Source organism: Cornus florida, unplaced genomic scaffold (assembly GCF_030987335.1).
Source record: "Cornus florida cultivar Cherokee Brave unplaced genomic scaffold, ASM3098733v1 CherokeeBrave_3.0.0_Hap2_Chr01, whole genome shotgun sequence".
In the NCBI taxonomy this organism is placed as follows: domain Eukaryota; kingdom Viridiplantae; phylum Streptophyta; class Magnoliopsida; order Cornales; family Cornaceae; genus Cornus; species Cornus florida.
In genome coordinates, this window is record NW_026775571.1 from 37,536,147 (window position 1) to 37,555,245 (window position 19,099).

Genomic DNA, 19,099 nt, shown 5'->3' on the forward strand with positions numbered 1-19,099 from the left:
TTGCAGTCTGAAATGCCAGAGGATTCCATGTTGAACCGAGTGAGGAAGGCTTACAGGCCCTCTCCTTTCATTTGCCGAATTGTGAAGAGACTGGCAATGATTTTTTTTTGCTTCTTGTTTCCGCAGTACTGGGCAAGAAATGTGATGCACAATGATTTAAAGTTTGGGATTGACTTACATGGGCAATTTTTGAACCACTTAAGGGCCACCCCAGTCAGACTGGATGGGAATATTTTGCATATGAATGGATCGTTGTGCGCCTCCAATATCATTTCCTGAGTGTAATGGTTTAGGTGCTGGAGAGGATCTCCGATTCCATTAAATTTGGTGAATTTTGGCATGGTGAATTTCTTGGGTCTTGCCACCCGTTTTATCTCATCTATGAAAGGATTTTTCATTATTAATGTAGTGAATTCCCTCACTATGTCTTCGGGTGTTTGGGCTTTCAGCTTTTTGATTCGTTTGTCCATTTCTTTTCGGAGCCTAGCGATGAAGTCATTCCCTGAAGATGGTTGGTCAGCTACTGGGATCCACGCTTCTCTCCTACTTGAATCAGCATTATCTGATGGATAGGCCCTGGTGGTTCGAGGTCCTCTCATACTGGAGTTCCCTAGGATGTGGGATTGGATTGCTGTATCGTTGGCATCGTCCAATGTTCTGTTAAGTTGTTGCCGTGGAACCCTCTGCTGGAGAGGACGGTCATCAAGATCTAGCTCCAAAGGGGGATTTTCATTCTGTTGTTCTGGCTGAGGGTCGTTCAGTGGATCGTTCCACCGAGTGTCACCTCGAAGTCTCCCATTTTCTTCACGCAGAGCGTTAATTTGCACTACGTTGGCTTCTTGAGTTTGTCTCAGCTCGTTGATCTGCTCTATACTGGCCTCATTGGCTTGTCGAAAGATGTCAAGTTGTACTTGTATCTCTTTATGTATTTTTTGCATGATTTCTTGTTGTCATGGTTGTGCGGCATCTGATCCTGTCGCCATTCCAGAGCAATGTTGTATGTAAGCGGTAAAGAATGGATTTTTCATATCGAATTCCCACAGACGGCGCCAAAGTATAGGTGCAATTTCTCACACCCGAGCACTTTAAGAAATAAATCAGGGAAGATACATAAGAACTAAATAAGGAGACAAATAATTTTCAAAGAGAGTAGCAATATTGGGAATTCGATTCCTTTTCATTCTCATTCATGCTCTATTTATAGGCTCTGTTTAGATAATTATATGGAGCCATTTTTTGGCTTTATTCCCGGACGTGGGTATTCACTACAACAAATTTGGTCTTTGGCGACAAAAACTATAGCGACAAGATGAATATGTCGCAATTAAATAACCTTTTGTGACAAAAAGTAACTTTGTCGCCTTAAGCTAACTTTACTCGACAAAAATCAAATTTATCACAAAAAGTTGTCGCAATATCTACCCCGGGAATTTCCTCACACCCGACCATATGGCGGAAAAGGGTATGGCAACAAAATTGATTTTAGTGACAAATATGTTGTCGCAACTAATTACAATATAGTGACAAATATAGCTTTATCGCGATTAACTAGATTTTAGTGACAAATATAGCTTTGTCACAATTGATGGCATTTTAACAATAAAAATTGTTGTCACTACAAATAACCTTCTAGTGACAAATGATGCAAAGATTGAGTTATTGTGACAAATATAGCTTTGTCACAATTGATGGCATTTTAACGACAAAAATTGTTGTTGCTACATACAACCTTATAGCGACAAATGATGCATTATCGCAAAAGATTGAGTTATTGTGATAAATATAGCTTTATCACAATTGATGGCATTTTAACGACAAAAATTATTGTCGCTACAAACAACCTTCTAGCGACAAATGATGCATTGTCACAAAAGATTGAATTATTGTGATAAATATAGCTTTGTCACAATTAATGGCATTTTAACGACAAAAATTGTTGTCACTAACAACAATCTTCTAGTGTCGCAAAAGATTGAGTTATTTTGATAAATATAGCTTTGTCACAATTGATGGCATTTTAACGACAAAAATTGTAGTCGCTACAAACAACCTTCTAGTGACAAATGATGCATTGTCACAAAAGATTGAGTTATTGTAACAAAACTCACTTTGTCACAATTAACAAACTTTTAGTGACAACATATTGTCACTAATAATTATCATTTAGTGACGATGAATTTTTGCCTAAAAAAACTACACTCTAGTGACAAAAATTGTCTTTATCGCTATTGATAGATTTTTAGTAACAAATTATTTGTCGCCAATTTCTATCTTTTAGCGACAAAGTATATTTCATTATAAAAGAGTAAATTCTTGACACAAATTAGTCTTCTGTCACCATATATTCGTTTGGGAAATAATAAGAAAAATTAAAACTTATCATAAGGTATGTTTTTAATATATAAAAGTGTGTGTATATATATAAATATATGGTAAAGTGCAAAAAAACTCCTTGAACTATGTTTGAATTTGCAAATAACCCTCTTGAATTATATTTTGTGCCTAATACCACCTATTGTCAAAAATGCTCCAATATTCTAATAATAAGTTAATCATTTTATAAAATGGTAGTTATAGATTTTTTTTTTTTTTTTAATGGTAGTTGTAGGTATGGATGAGTTGTCATAGGCGTAAATATATTGTTTAAGTATTTGCACGAAGAAAGTACATACATAGGAAGCATGGCTGGATTGTTAATTTAAAAGTATAAATATATATACTTAAAGGAGGCATGGTTGAGTTGTCAATATATAAATAAATATATTTGTAATGGCATAATTGATTTGCCAAATGTATAAATAAATATACTTGTGGAGGTATGGTTGAATTATCAATATATAAATAAATATGTTTATAATGGAATGGTTTATTTGCCAAAGCGTAATTAAATTGTTGTGTGTTAGATGATTAAAATTTTATTTATGCTTATTGAATGTGTAAGTTAGATTAGGATTAGATATTCTTATATTAGAATAATTTAGTATTTAAAGGTTAGTATATTATTTTATTTTATATTATTTTATTTTATAATTTGGTGCAGACACGAATGATTTGTCAAAACTTGGATATTGGATACGTGATTTAAATAATTACAATTATTATTAGGAATTAGATTAAATATATTATTCCCTTAATTATATTTTATTATTTAAGTGGTTTAATAATTGTTTAGGATTGAATTAAGGTTAAAGAAATTTCTCTTTAAAAGAAATTGTGGATTGGTTTAAGAATGATTATTAATTTAATCATTATTTAATGATTTTAAATTTAATTAACCTATTAATGGATGTGATTAGTATATTATATATAATTATTTATATATATGTGCATCATTGTTTATTAAAGATAAAAATTTTAATAGGATTGGTTTTGGTGAGAGATAATTTGTTTATTGGTTTTCAGAAACTTGGTAAAGAGAGTTTGCTCGTAAGGTTTAACCCGCGATTTGTTTTTCAAGTTATTAGAAGTTTCAAGTTTCAAAGTTGAGAATCCGCAGCTGGAGGACTTATCCTGTCTTTCTATTTTATTTCAAAGTAGGATATTATTACTTCAGTATGTATTGATGAATTTCTGGATAGTGGATTTTGGTTAAAGGGTCCTTGAGTTATGGGATTCCCGAGTTGTAGAATTATTAATGAATTTATTATTTAATAGATTTTCCTTCAGCGAGTTATTTATTCTTTTTATTTTCTTTTTGTACTATGCGCTTGTTTGAAATACTTTAATTGTCTTGATATCCCCTAGTTTTGTGTGCAGACTTGACCAACCTGTGTTCTGAAATTAGGGGGTGTCACAGCTAATGGTTTGGTTCGGTCATAGTCATAGTTCTAAATTTGTGAAATCGTAAAGATACTGTCTTTTATTGTTCTCTAAATTATTGAGAACTGTTTTCAGAATTACAAATCAAGCTAGCTCTATGGGTCTTCTTGGTTTGTAATTCTGGGAACAATTTTCTATTTTCAGAAAATTGAATATAGAAAACTGTACAAAAAACTCTACTTTAGAATATTGAAAATAAAAAATTGTACAAAAAATTCTGCTCGATTAAGTATTCTGAGAACCGTTTTTTGAAAACTCAGGTATAGAAGGCCTGTTTTCAAATAATTGTCTTTTAAAGTTCTCTAAAAACAGTTTTCTGTTCTCTAAATTTTTTAGAATTGTTTTCAAAGTTACAAGCCAAACATGCATATCTTTCTCTATATCTCTCTTTAGCCTCTGCAACTGCAAGAATCAAAAGTTCAAAACCCATATCAGCATATGCCGCATATCACTATATCAAATTGTCTCTAGTCTCTGCAACTTCTTTTCCATCGTTGATCGCCCGTTGTTCAAGTGTCAATATGCCAATTTTTTTCTTTTTTACCAAACAAAGCATTGTTAAAGAATCTTTATTTAAAAAACAAAACTATTTGTGTCATGGAATTTAATGTCTTAAACTAAAAAATTTGTTTTTTTGAATGAAATTTAAATATTTAAAACTTTTCTAACAAAATGTTTTTACTTTAGATAAATTTTGAATTTTGTTTTCTTATTTTTCATATAATGGCCAAAGTTAAAACATATTTTATATATTAATTGAATACATTATATAATTAATAATTAAAAATTTTAAATGTGACCTTCTCTATAAATACATTTATGAGTAATAGCTATTAATTAAACTTTTCAAATGTTCTTTACAAATATATATATTAATTAATTACAATTTTATAGCAAGTCATGCCAACTCCTCCATCATCGATTATTGAGTAAAGTTATCTCTAATTGATCACACTACAACAATTATGCTCTTCACCAGCGTTCTTTTAAAGACTGTTGGTGTTGTGTACTAATTACCTTTAGCCTAACCTAAGTACAGAATTTAGAGCGCCAAAATTTGTGCGAAATTTAGTGCGCCAAAATTTGGCACTAATATTATTTCATTTTATTATTTTGTTTCTAACTTAACCAATCTCATCCGAGCCCTAGGTTTCTCTTCAGCCTCCCTAATTGCCTCTATCTCTATTCTCAGTCTCAACTCTGAACTGGCCCCCTCTCTCTCTCTGCAACTCCCTAATCGCCTCCATCTTTATTCTCGTTCTCAACTCTGAACTTGCCCCCTCCCCCCTTTCTCTCTCTCTGCAACTCCCCATTCGCCTTCATCTCTATTCTCTTTTCTCAACTCTGAACTTGCCCGCTCCCTCTCTCTGCAACTCCCCAATCGCCTCCATCTCTATTCTCTTTTCTCAACTTTGAACTTGCCCTCCCCCCCCCCCCCCCCCCCCCCCCCAATCTACAAAAATTAGAAGTTCAAAACCCATATATTTCAGTTTATCTATCTGTCTGCAAGAATCAAAAGTTCAAAATCTATTTCCTAATCAAAACCCATATCTAATATGCCAGATTGTTCAAAAAATTAAAACCCATATCTTTCAGTTTCCATCGCCCGTTGTTCCAGTTCGAGTTCGCCGGTCGCAAGTTTTAGCCGCTGTCTCTCAACAGCCGCTGTCTCTCAATAGCCGCTGTGTGTTTTTGTGTATTGATTTGTTAATTAATTGATTCCTGATTTTTTTTTTTTTTTTTTCATTTGATGAATACATGACTCATTTATTCGATTTTGATGTTAGAGTTGGGCCAAAGGAGTTCAATTTTTGAAAAGGATGCCTACTAACAGGTTAGGGATTTCAATTTGAAGAGGATGCCTACTAGGAAAGGGTTTCGAAGAAATGGATTTCGGAGGAAAGAGAGAAGGATGTGGTGGAAGTGATGGGTATGTTCATTTCCATTGTTAAGAAAAGTTGTTTTTTCCACCAAGGCTATAGCTTTTTGGTGGGCAAAGCGGTGGGTCATGTGGGTGTGGGGGTTTGAGTGTGTTTATATATATGTATGTATATGTGTATCATTTTCTGTGCGCATCGGCATTGCCGACATCGGAGGAGAAGTCCAGAATTGCCACCACCATTCGTCCCAGCCCTACACACCTCAACAGGCCTAGGGTGCGCGCTCTCTCTCTCTCAACACAATACTACATCACCTAACTGTAGGAAAATATCACATGTTAACTGACTGATAAGTGAAACAGAATCGCAAATTAGGTAAGATTTTCTATCTTCTGAATTTTTGGTCTCATTCCAATCAATATTTATATGCAAAAGTGGTCCAGAATTGGTTTGTTATCAACCCAAAATTTCCTATTTTGTTATATTATTGTGAATTTCGTCACGAAGAAAATTAACGTACATATTTCTTTTTATTTGATGGACTTGTTTTTAAGATTCTTATGGAATTGCAGAGAGAGAGGAAAGAGATTCATTTGGTCTGGGATATTTGTGGGTTGCTGCATTAGAGTCTAGGTTTGTGTATATTGTTTTTTGAGGTATATGGTGGTGCTGGAACATGCAAGTACAATTTGATACATCCCTCTTTGATATATATATATATATTAGGGGTTTTGGGTTTATAATTCTATCAATTAATCCTTTGATTTAATTGGTTCCTTTTTCGAAATTTCTGTCTGCTTATCCATCAATTAATGTGTTTGCTTTTTTGGATATGTGTGTGTGTTGGGGGGGGGGGGGGGGGGGGGGGGGGTGTATGTATGTGCGCGCGCGCGTGTGTATGTGATTCAACTATTTTCTTAGTTAAGTTGATCTTGCAATGACAAGGTTAATTTCTAGATTAATTTTGATGTGCTCTATCTTGATTTGATATTTAATTACTTTTGCTTTCATTTTGTTGCAACTGTGCTATTGTATATACATACCGACATCCATATTTCATATTTAATTACTTGTGTTTTATTTTTTTGATTTTCTTTTCCCATCTATTAAAAGGGATATATTTATGTTGAATGGATGAATGTTTTTAATGAGTGATTAAAGCCGCCTTCTCAGTCTAAACTGATCTTGCAATGAAAAGGTCAATTTGTGGTTAAATTTTGATGTGCTCTATATTGATTTCATATTTAATTACTTTTGCTTTTATTTTGTTGTAACTGTGCTATTGTATATACATTCAGACATACATATTTCATATTTAAGTACTTTTGGTTTAATTTTGTCGCAATTTTGCTATTGTATATACATTCAGACATACATATTTCATATTTAAATAAATAAATAAAGAAGATTTTGTGTTCCGTCTCTTAAAAGAATAACTTACATTATTATTATTTGGATTAAATTTTTATCCATTAATTGTTGCTGCTTATTAAACATATCAGAAATTTAAATTTTAACTGATTGATTGTGTGTTATTGTATATTTCTTCCTTTATGCCTTTCGACCAATATATATATATATATATATATATCTTCCTACATTCTTTACATATTGAGCCAGTATTTTGCTCAAATCCAACTTGAAGCTAAGTTGGATTTCTGTCAGGGTCCATATGCTTGGAGTTCCACTGCAATTGCTATTAGTAGCTTGTGTATGAACTTTTAGTAGCTTATGTTAATCTGCCTAAAACAGAACTTCTGGTTTAATTTCAGGGAAGATCTCTGATTTCAATTCTTGATGGAGGAGAAGGCTACTGCAATTCAACAAAGTAACAGGCTTCGTCAGGAACTGGTGAGGGATTCATATATGACTTCATTCTATACTATTTTATATTCTTCTTTATTATTTTTCTTATAATTACATCTTACATTCATGAGTTTTTAAGCTGGAATACTTCTAATGTCCTTTCAACATGGAGTACTTATAATTACATCTTGCATTCGTGCCTTTAAGTGACCAATTTTGCGGTGTATAGGGGGTTACGTGCCTTAAGTGACCATTTTTTTTTTATATATTATTGTGCATAAATAGAGGTCGAAAAATAGTTATGGATGGTGTTTGCTTTTCATTCATTGTATTTTAATATAAAATTGGAAACAAGCATTAATTTGTGTTGACCTATAGGGTAAGGCTTAAACATAGTACTCTAGCTATGTGTAAGAGGCTTAAACATAGTACTCTAGCTCTGTGTAAGCTTAAAAATTAATACTATATAATTTTTCTCTTATTGGTCAATATCTTCAATACACTATTTTTCTACCAGCTAATTACATTAATCTTTAAATTTTGAATTCCAACCCAAGATTAAAGGCCCCAACCAAGTTGTTAGGGACCTAGGGTGAACTCATTTGATACAATAAAGAGAGAAATGAAGCCCATATCAAAATAGATAAGGCAACTAGATCATGTATGCACCCATGAATCAAAGTGGAATAAATTAAAGGGAAAAAAAAGAAGATAAAAATGTTATCTTCAGCTCTAACCAATAAATCTGAACCAGAAATTAGAACTATTTTTTCAGATAATTTACTCAGCTTCCGACATGAATTTCCATTTATCTCCACCAACTTTACCAACCTAATCACAGAAAATAATGCATAATCATAACAACAATTACAAAAAGAAAAAGGGAAGAAAAAAAAAAAAAAACTGATTCAAAACATTAAACTCAACAAAATTGAATTAAATTAAATTTGTAGATCTGAAGAGATGACAAATACATACAACTGAGACAAATTTGTTGTTAAGGTGCTTCTCCTCTTCCTAAATTCACCAAAACTGAAAGAAAACATTTTTTAAAATGCCAAATAATCGATTATAAACTACGAATAGATTGAATGAAACAATTTTGATGTAATATTAAAACATAGATCTCAGAAAATATATACAGAAATGATATATACATGAAAACGAAGAAGGCACTCGTAGGCCTCTTGGGCTTGTTGGGATCTTTTGCGGCCTACCCTTATTGGCTGGCTTTTTGCCGGCTTATTCGCTCAGTGCTCCTCTTTTCTTCACCGACAACCTAACAATAAGTCCAGAAAAATACGAAGCGCAATCAGCCTTCATCGTCGATTCCCACTGGCACGCCGTTAGATATATACACACATACATAGAATACATACATATCTATATCTATATATATATATATATATATATATATCACAGATTTGTAGCACCATAGCTTTAACAGATCACCAAAATGAATGAAAATAAAAACTCACTTGCTATCAGTTTTTTTCGTTTCAGCCTTCGACCTGCCTCTTTTCATGGCGAATCCTATAGGAAAACGACGAAAGCCTGTGAGAATTGGTCGAAAAGTCTTCTCCCAAACTTCATCCCCTGAAGTTTACCCTAAAACAAACGGATCAAATCAGACGATCATATTTGATGGATATGATTGAGCTTTAAAAAATAATAAATAAATAAAAACCTCAGTGCGTGAAGAAGAACACATACCTAGACAATCTGTTGAGATTGGGGGAAAAATGATTGAAGAGAGGGAGGTATCTTGTGTAGTATGAGGAAAGGGTGATGGTAGAGAGAAAAAGAGGTGTATAGTGGAATACAAAGTGAATGTAGAGAGAGAGACGTGAGTATCGACTGTGTTCTAAAGAGAAACCACAGATTATGAGTTAGGTAAGTACACATATACACAAATAGGTCAAAATGACAACGCCTGGTCATTTTCTTTCTTTATTTTATTTCAAAAACTAAAAAATTAAAAATATTTTGAGATGCAGTTGTAACGATCCAGGTTTTATTCAACCCGGTGCGTCAATGGTGACCCGAAAGTTGACCTGATAACGGATCCAGATGCGGAAGTAAGAAACAAGAAAATGGTCTTTCAAGGCACAACACACCTCTAAGACCCTAATGTGACCTTCCATGAGGGCACGAAACTCAAAAAAAATTGACGCGGAAGTAAAAGATCGGAAATATGACAAATAAGCCCCTAGGGGCAAAATAGTCATTTCTGAAAACTGTGGATTCGAGTGCCATAGAGCACACCGCTGGAAAGATAACAAAAAAATAATCAAGATGGACACAAGAATCGCATGATTCGGAGTCCGGACAAAGGAGAAACGGCATAACGAAGAAAAATGAGCACTTAAGGCTAAAAGGGTAAACTGGTAATTATCCAGGAAGAATTGGGTGCAGCTGAGCACATCGTTGGAAAGATAGCAAAAAATTAGTCAAGTTAAAAAAAAAGTTCACTCGATTTGGCGTCCGGACAAGGGAGAAACAAGGGTTTGAAGTTGAGACGTCGCGGTAGCCCGACGAAGGCCATGGCGCACACGGCGCACACGCACGAGCCACCGGCACCCAATGGCATGCACATGTTGATAGCAAGAAAGAAAAATGAGTCTCCAGAACTGAGGCTTGAAATGGAGGCCGAAATGAATTTTTCTGGAAAAACACGAAGAAAAAACTCCCCCTAAAATCGAGTTTTCTACCCGACTAACCGAAAGGAAATAAAAAAAAAACTAACTGAAAAATTCCTAAAATCCCCCTAGATCAGAACTGGACAAGAGGGCAAAAGTTGCTACAGTGATTGTCCTAATCTGAGAGCTGAAACGGGCTATCAAATGAATTTTTCTGGAAAAACGCAAAAGAAAAAACTCCTTCCGAAATCAAATTTTCTACTCAGAATGCGTGAGAGAAAATGAAAAAAACTCGTTGCAAAATGGTCAAAATGCCCTCCCAAGAAATCTGGTCAAGAGAGCTAAAAAGCTGCTGAAATGAAAACTGGAAACTGAAACTTCATGAGGGATTTCCGGTACCAAGAAAAGGGTAATTTGAAAACTAAAATTATAAAATGCTTTCAAATGACCGTTTGGCTCTTGGTCACACTTCATACGATATTAATGAGACATAGTAGAGGTGCCGAAACACACTTTACATCACCCGATTTGAAAATGAACTCTTAAATGCTCGATTTCTACTATTTTAGCCCAAAAATTCAATATGTGAACTAAAATGCAAAAATGAAAACTAACTGGTGTTTGGCCCTTCGCCATACCTCACATATGGTAAATGAATGCTAAAGGATGAATTACATACACAATGCACACACCGGTATGAAAATGACATATTGAAACCCAAGTTTTCATGTTTTTCTCATTAAAGGCAAAATTTTACATTTTTTAATATATATGGATTACAAATGAAGTTTGGCCCTTGGCCACATATCATATACATAGAATGAATACCAAAAAGTGTGCTTAAGCACATAATACAAGTTTGGAATCAAATATACACATTTGACAAAATGGCTACAAATGGCATTTCAAGTCGACGTTTACAAGAATTGAAATTTTCAAGTCTACAAATCATCCAAGCATGATAAGAATCACGAACCAAGTTTTCGTACCTGATCAAAACCCCCAGTAACTTCGGGGTGAGTAAACAAGTTTACTCGTAGAGAATGAGCATGCATGACTCGATTTCTTTCAGATTTTTAGACTAACATGATACAGTTCAAAAGGGTCATGCCACCTAACGTCTATGTCAAGATAAGACTCAGGGAGCATCATAAGCTACCTTAGAGTATAAGTAACAAGAATCATGATATATATACATATATGAAACAAGTCAAGTTAGGATAATCCAAGAACATGATTAAGACTAATACTAGAATACTAGGATCACATTATCAAATGTAATTTACATAATTGAGAGTAATACATGATATCAAGAACAAGGCATAATATCTATACAATTAACAAGATTAGAGCATTCCAATTAACATGATAAAAGTAATATAAGAAATCAATGACAAAGCATAATATCTATGCAACTAAACAAGGATGGAACATTCCATGAAACACGAAAAGAGTTATGCATGAGATCAAGAATAAGGCATAATATCTATGCATTTAAACAATGATAGAATACTCCATATAACACGAAAAGAGTTTTAAATCTTCAATGAATGCAACACTTAAAATTTAAGGAGTAAAATCATGAATGAACCATAAAATCTATGTAATGAAACATGATCGGAGTATTTCACATACACGACAAGTTTAAATCTTTAAGGAATAGCAACTTGAAATTTAAGGAGTGAAATCAACTAATGTGAAAACTTGGATATCGTCTGGATTAAAATCGTACTATTGAGATCACTTTAGGGCTACTAACCCATGGGTACCTTCCTCTAGTGTGCACTATAGTTTAAAGGGACAATCCCCCGTACTAGAACCAAGTTTTAGCTATGTTAATTCTTGATTGATATCCCAAGTTCCAAAATCAACAAGTTGTGCAAGTCAAGATTATATTAAAATACAAGAAATGCATTAACAACGTTTCATGCACAACCAAGATTTTGGAACACACAAGCCATACCCTAAGTTCTCAACTATGATGGCATGTGAAATGTCAAGAAATCATAGTATGCATCTATATAGATTAGAACTAAGATATGTAGCGCAAGAAATCCATTGAAGTAAATATACCACAAGTATAAGATACATGATTCAACTACTTACTAAGCAACACATGAGTAATTAAATCATCCCAAGACAATGATGCAAGTTCATTAAGTACATTAATGAAGCCAAGATATACGGGTTCTAGTTATATAATGAAAAGCTAAAAGTTCCATGGAATACAAGTTACAACTAAGTGAACTAAGTTCCATACAAGAAAAACAGGTAATTGCAAGTCTCAAACTTATCCGATTATTCTCAATTTAATACACACGAAGGAATATGTCAAGGAAATCATGAATACCAAGATAGTGACTTAAACATGCTCATAGAACCATTGAATGGATTTTAATTAATTCTTTTAATAAAAATCTCTAGATTTTGAAACTCATCCAAATGACCTCAATTTAATATATGTTGTTAAACATATCATAACTTGATTTAAGAACATGATACAAGTATATTTCATGCAAGATACGGCCATGAGTATTAAATCTTAATACTAGAAAAATAATAAATGAAAGGTTTCAAAACTTAAACATTCTAGATTAAATATATGTGAAACTATGTGGCATGCATATTAAGAATATCAAATCGGAATTCTAATGGAGTGAATAGTACACTTGGAATAAATTAATTAATCAATTAATTAAATATTCTTTAGATTTTAAAACATCTCCGATTACTCTTGGATTCACCTATGTTGAAGAGCATGCTAGGGCCTAATATAATATGTTAACACATAATGATTTCAAGTTAGTTAAGGCCATATGAATTAATTTTTTATTCAAGATAATTATTAAATAAAATCTTTAATACTTGTCCAAATGCTCTAAATTTAATATATGTCAATGAACATGTCAAGGAGTAATATTCTATCATGCCACATATTTAAACCAAGTTACGAGCAACTGGGAAAATTAAATCCTTCACAAGAAAAATAAATAATAAAATCTCTAGATTTATTATCCAAGTATGTAAACAAGTTGTATAAGCATCCATAGCATGCTATATAACAAGAAAATGAAATTATAACACTCCCTACCTCAATTTGAGATGAAAATCTCAAATCCCCACCGAAAGAAAAGTGCTTTGAATCCGACGATACCGAAGGGTTTTGACGGGGACAACATGATGAACAAGAATACCCAAGAAGTCCCATGAAAATCACAACTTGAATTCAGACCTGAACTTAAAATTTGGCCCGAAACGAGTTCTAATAAGGGTGAAAGATGTGCGTCGTCGAGACAAGTACAAAACATGAAGGTACTATGACTTTTTAACAAAGGGAAGGAGGTTTACTTGAGAGGAGAAGGGTGGCAGCCCCCTTAGGCAGCTATGGATGCTTCTGGTCGTCCTTGGTGAAAGGAGAAGATGGCTTTAACCTCCTATTTATAGAAAATCTCAAAAAAGTGCCCCGAACGGGCCCTGCCGGGTCCGAAAAAGTGAAATTTGAGCAGACACGCTCAAACGGTCGTAAATGAAAAAGATTTAAAATAAAAAAATATGAACAACAGAAGAAACAACGTCAAAAATTGAGTCCCGAACAGAGAGTTATGCCCCGAACAAGTTCGGCAGCAACTAGGGTCAAAAACCCTGAAACTGGAGAAAAATGACCAGAAGGAAATTCTAAGAGTACACGACTCGACGAAATGTGAAAATGAATCCCGTACAAGGATCCAGGCTCTAGACGAGGTATTTTGTAATAACTTTTGTTAATTGCATAATGTTCCCTACAAAAAGGGTTAACTTCAAAACTGCCTTAGAATGAAGATATTTTCCAAAAGATATTTTCTTAAATACTCCTGAAATAAAATATCTTCAAAATATATTTACGAAAAACACACTAAGAAAAGAAAAAGATTCTGAAGAATTGTGCATCCATGCCCCTATAGACACCGGGGGCAACTAGAGTACTTTCTTGCAAAAGTAAATATACATATTTTGAGGAACCACTGAAGATGAAGACACGTGAAGTTAAAAACCAACTCCGAGCATGAAAAGTGAGGTTGTGCCAAAAACTGACAAACGGAGAAAAGACAGAATAGGGAAAAAGACGAAAGGTGAATAGTGTCTAAAAAGTGAAAATGCGGAAATGATTCGGTTTTCAAAGGAAGTTGTCAATTCGCACGAAAAAGTCTTAGAAACCAATTCTAAGCACTCGAGACGATACTATATGATAAGAAACAGAACTCAAAAAAGAAAATTAAACGGAAAAAATTTATCCGTAAAATTTTAGCAAAAATGAAAGGAAGGAAAATAACCTGGTCATTACAGCAGTAAAGAAAAGGTGCTAAACTTCTCTCAAAAAAATTTCACGGGCGAGCGCGTAGGCCTTTGGGGACAGTGTACATTGGATCGTTACTAAATGATGGTCCATTAGAGACGGGTTTTAGGACTGTCACTAAAAGATGATTTTCTGGTAGTGACTGCATGCCCCTATTTTCTTGTAGTGTATTCTCACCAAGATATCAAGTTTTCTAAAATACTCTTTAAAAATTTATTTCAGTCTTCAAATTCTAATCTCATTTTTTCTTCTTATTTTTTTGCAGGTTTTATATTGATTGCAATCTAGCTCCCTTTATGGATTCAGATTTCGTTTGGGATTTTGATATGTGTATGCAATTAGCATCGTGTAATATTAGATTCAGATATTAGCATTTTGATATGTGATGGAATTATCATTTTAGATTTTGGATGATTTGCACATTTTAATATTTAAATTCTTAATGGAATATGTGTTTTATCTTTTATATTTGATTATCAAATATTGATTTTCAATGATATGCTTGAATTTTAGTTTTGATTGTTTAGTTTATTAATATTTTAATTTAAGTTACAGGTTCCAAATTTCTAATAGGTGAAAATAAAATTATATTATTGTATTAGTTGGACGACATATTATTTTGTCATAATATTTAGCTTATAGTGACAACATATTTGTCAAAGCATGATAGATATATTGTGACAAAAGAAATTGTCACAATAAAATAACTTTTATAGTGACAAAATATTATCGCAACATGGTATATATATTGGGACAAATGTATTGATTTATTTTGTCACAATATTTTAACCTTATAGGGACAATATATTTTTCACAACAAAATATACATATTGTGACAAATGATTTTGTCACAATAAAATAACTTATAGCGACAACTAATTTGTCGCAACATGACCCATATATTGCAACCAAATTTATGTCACAATAAAAATATTTTATACCGACAAAATTTTTATTGCAACATGTTATATATATTGTGACAAAAATTTTTGTCACAATAAAGCAGCTTATAGCGACAATATTTTTGTCGCAACTTAGGAAGTATATTGTGATAAAAGATTTTGTCATAATAAAATAGCTTATAGTGAAAATTTTTGTCACAAAAGAGTATACATATAGTGACAAAAGTTCTTTCGTCACAAAATAATGACAAACAGCGACAAATTTCATAAGTTTTGGAGGTTTTAAGGCGACAATTTTGAATATTTTACGACAAATATTTTGTCGTAATTTTTTATTCATTTTGTGACAAAATATGTTTTGTCGCAATATATCTACCTCTAACGAAAAATCAATATTTGTCACAAAAAACATATTGTGACCGGCTTCTAGCGACGAACAGGTAACAAAATATTTTTTGTCGCGATAATCTTATCGTGACAAAATAAGTGCTTCTAGCGACAAATTCATTTGTCACCAAAGACCAAATTTGTTATAGTGATTTATGCTTACTGATCGTGCGTATATTTCTTTTATGCCAAGCGTTATGGTCTTATGGGCTTGCCAAGATTGGGCTATCCATAGGCTTTCATGCCAAGCAGAGCTTCTTTTGTCTAATCGGTCCAACTTGACATGTGTGAATGTTTTTTGTTGTTGGCCTTCGACTGATGATGGGTTTCTGGGTGTTAGTGGGCTGCTCTTTTGCTGCCACGTGGTGTATTGTGATTGGTGGGGATTTTTTCCTCCATAGACAACCTCACTAAATCCCACTTACTTCACCAAAAAAATCACTCATATCCTTCACACAACCACCCCCTTCGTGTGTCATTTTAATTTTTTTGGCATTTTTTCGATTTTTCTGTATTCATTCTTTGTCTCATTTTGCGTGTTGATCATTGATTGGCCTGTCGTGTGGGTCCTGGAGCATATTTAGGGCATTTTTTTTGACTTTAGAACTATTAGAAATGCATTCCGTGTCATTTCAACATTTTTCAGAGTTTTGGTTCGGGAGGTCCCGTGTGGACCCCACACTCGGAGTTTTCGTGCTCGGGTAATTTTTTTTGGTCCATGTTCATTCCATATTTATTAATTGGTGTATATATATGTGAATATGTGGTTATTTGGGCAATAGTGATGTATATGTGGTAGATATTGCATGTGGGGGCATTTTAGTCAATGTATAGGTCAAAGTGGAGCCCCCTTGACTAAGCCATGTGACTAAATGAGGGGGAACTCAATTTTTGATCATTTTTCTTCTCACCTAACCGAGATCTTCTTCTCTCTCTATATATATTCTCTCTCTTTCTCTAAAGCCACACTTTCAAGCCAAGATTTCATCTCCTTCCTTTGGGTAATAATTTTTGCCATTGGAGACAAAGTTGTAGAGCTCGACGAGAGTTTCGTTTTGATCGAAGCGAAGTTCCATTTGGGTGACCTAAGGATTTTTTAAAAATTAGGGTTTTTACATCAATGGAGGTAGAGTTGTCTAACTTGCATAGTCCTCTAATTTTGTAGTCAAAAATCATGTTTTCCCTTAATTTTTACATGCTAATTTGATGTTAATTGTATAGAAGCATGTTAGGGTTTGAGTATGTTGTAATCATTGCAAGTAATGTTGATTTGTGTGTGGTTATATATTCCGAAATGATTATATGGTGATTCTTACTATTTGATTTTATATATGATGATTTAGAGAGCAAAATTAATGATGTATGATTTTGATGATGTATAAAATGCCATGCATGCTATGTGTTGTAAAATTGTCAATGTGAGTATTTAATTGTCAAAGTTATGTGAAGTTAGAATTGTGACTATGAATTCATAATGAAGACTATTGTAGCATGTTATACATTGCAAGCATGACATTGATGGCATTGCATTGTCATTGGGTATTGAGTGTGTTGTGAGAAAATGTGGAATGTGAATGATGAATTTTGAAGAAGTTTGATGAACGGTTTTCCTAAACCCAGTAGTTGGGAAGGTACTCCTTTATCGGCGGTGCTAACTAGTTAATAGGGGTACGGGAGGTACATGTGAGTAATTTAGCAAACTAAGGCCCCAAATGATAGTTGGGAGTTACCTTTTGCCAGGGACAACTAGCAAATTCTCCCTAGAGACGACGGAGGTACCAAGGTCCAGCTAGTTAGCACGTTTTCGGTGTGGGTGTGTGTAATACCCTTAATTTCTAGAGATTTATTTAATTATTTTAATTACATTTTTATTTAATCATGTGGCTATTTGTTAATTTACTTTTAGTTATTTGATTTTTGTTTGATTTAAATTTAATAGCGTGGCTAATTGTGTATGTGCATTCTTTTAATTGATTTCTTGCATTTTAATTATGTGGTTGTGTGTGATGTATTTATTTAATTAAATTGCTTTTAAATGTTTAATTGTGTAGTTAAAGACTTATTTTATTTTAAGGGATGGGTTTGGGCTGGTAGTATTTGGACCAAGTAGATGGGTCTTGAACTATTTGAAAGGGATCCTGGATAGGTTTGGATATTGGCTCATCGGAATATGTATATACATACATACATATATATATATATATATATATAATGTTGTGTATATATATATATTATGTTTTAATAATAAGATTTTAATTGTTATTATTAGATTTCTTTTCTTTTGTCAGACGTGCTGTAGGATTAGGGTTATATTCTATAAGTAGTGTATGTGTATATATATATATATATACATATATATTTTAGTTTGGGAAAAGAAAAGAGAAAGAGGCGAGAGAAAGAGAGAGGTTGCGAGAGAGAGAGAGAGAGAAGGGGCTAGAGGAAGAAGAAGAAGAAAGAAGATCTGTTTTGGGATAGCTCGGATCAGCAAAGTGGATGGCGGCAACCCGAAGGCTGTCGGTGTTAGAGAAGAACAAAGAAAAAGGAGTTTAACTTTCGATCCGAAAGCTTAATGTAATGACCGGTACTTTTTCCTATTTTTATTGATTTTCTTTTTCCGTTAAAGTTCCTTTTACGGAGTTCGGGTTTAGTCCATTTGGTTGTCTTGAGTACTTAAAAATAGTTCCCGACACTCTTTCCTTTGGAGATTGATAACGTCCTTGTGAGGACTGTGTCATCTCCTCGCTTTTTCAACATTTTTCTTTTTCCGTTCATTTTCTGTTTATCATTTTTTTTCGCGTAATCTCATGGTTTGTACTCGGATTTGATCCTGGCTTTGCATGCATCTATTCCACTTGATTTATATGAAATGCGTAGTTTTACTTTTATAGAAAAGTATGCTACTTGTTTACTTTTCCCATAGGGATATGGATGCACGATTTTTTTGGAAACATTTTCACTTTTTGGGGCAATTGTGTAATTATCTTTTGTAATTATTTTTCGTCTTAGGGACTATTTTACAATTTAAATTGTGAGATATTTAGAGGAGGGACCTTTTTGTAAATTATAATTTTGATATTTTGGAAGAGGAACTTTTGTACAAATTCCTAAAGTGTGTGTGGGAGAGAGATAGTGTTGGCATCTTATTTAGTGTGTGTGTGTGTGAGAGAGGTAGTGTAAGTGTGTGTATGTTTGACTATCAACCTTAAGTTAGTGGAGGAATACATATTCCTCCACTCACTTCTTCATCTTCCTCACATTTTCTCTCTAACGCTCATTTGCCTCCATTGTAGACACCTTAAACCTAGCCTCCACTTTTGATTTTTGGTACGCTTC

The 19,099-nt window shown here is 33.4% G+C and overlaps 2 long non-coding RNA genes across 3 annotated transcripts; one reads left to right on the forward strand and one right to left on the reverse strand.

Moving 5' to 3' along the window:
• The first annotated feature begins 4,848 nt into the window (after window positions 1–4,848).
• On the forward strand, window positions 4,849–14,883 carry LOC132294881 (uncharacterized). Of its 2 annotated transcripts, XR_009478229.1 has the most exons (3): window positions 4,947–5,975; window positions 7,472–7,550; window positions 14,743–14,883. It is a non-coding gene; the product is annotated as an uncharacterized LOC132294881 (long non-coding RNA). The 2 variants fall into 2 exon arrangements; XR_009478228.1 differs by lacking the exon at window positions 14,743–14,883 and having other exon boundaries at window positions 4,849–5,975; window positions 7,472–7,646.
• LOC132294890 (uncharacterized) lies at window positions 7,466–9,437 on the reverse strand. Its single transcript, XR_009478230.1, has 3 exons — window positions 9,219–9,437; window positions 8,984–9,113; window positions 7,466–8,784 (listed from the first exon to the last, which is right to left on the reverse strand). It is a non-coding gene; the product is annotated as an uncharacterized LOC132294890 (long non-coding RNA).
• Window positions 14,884–19,099: the final 4,216 nt, after the last annotated feature.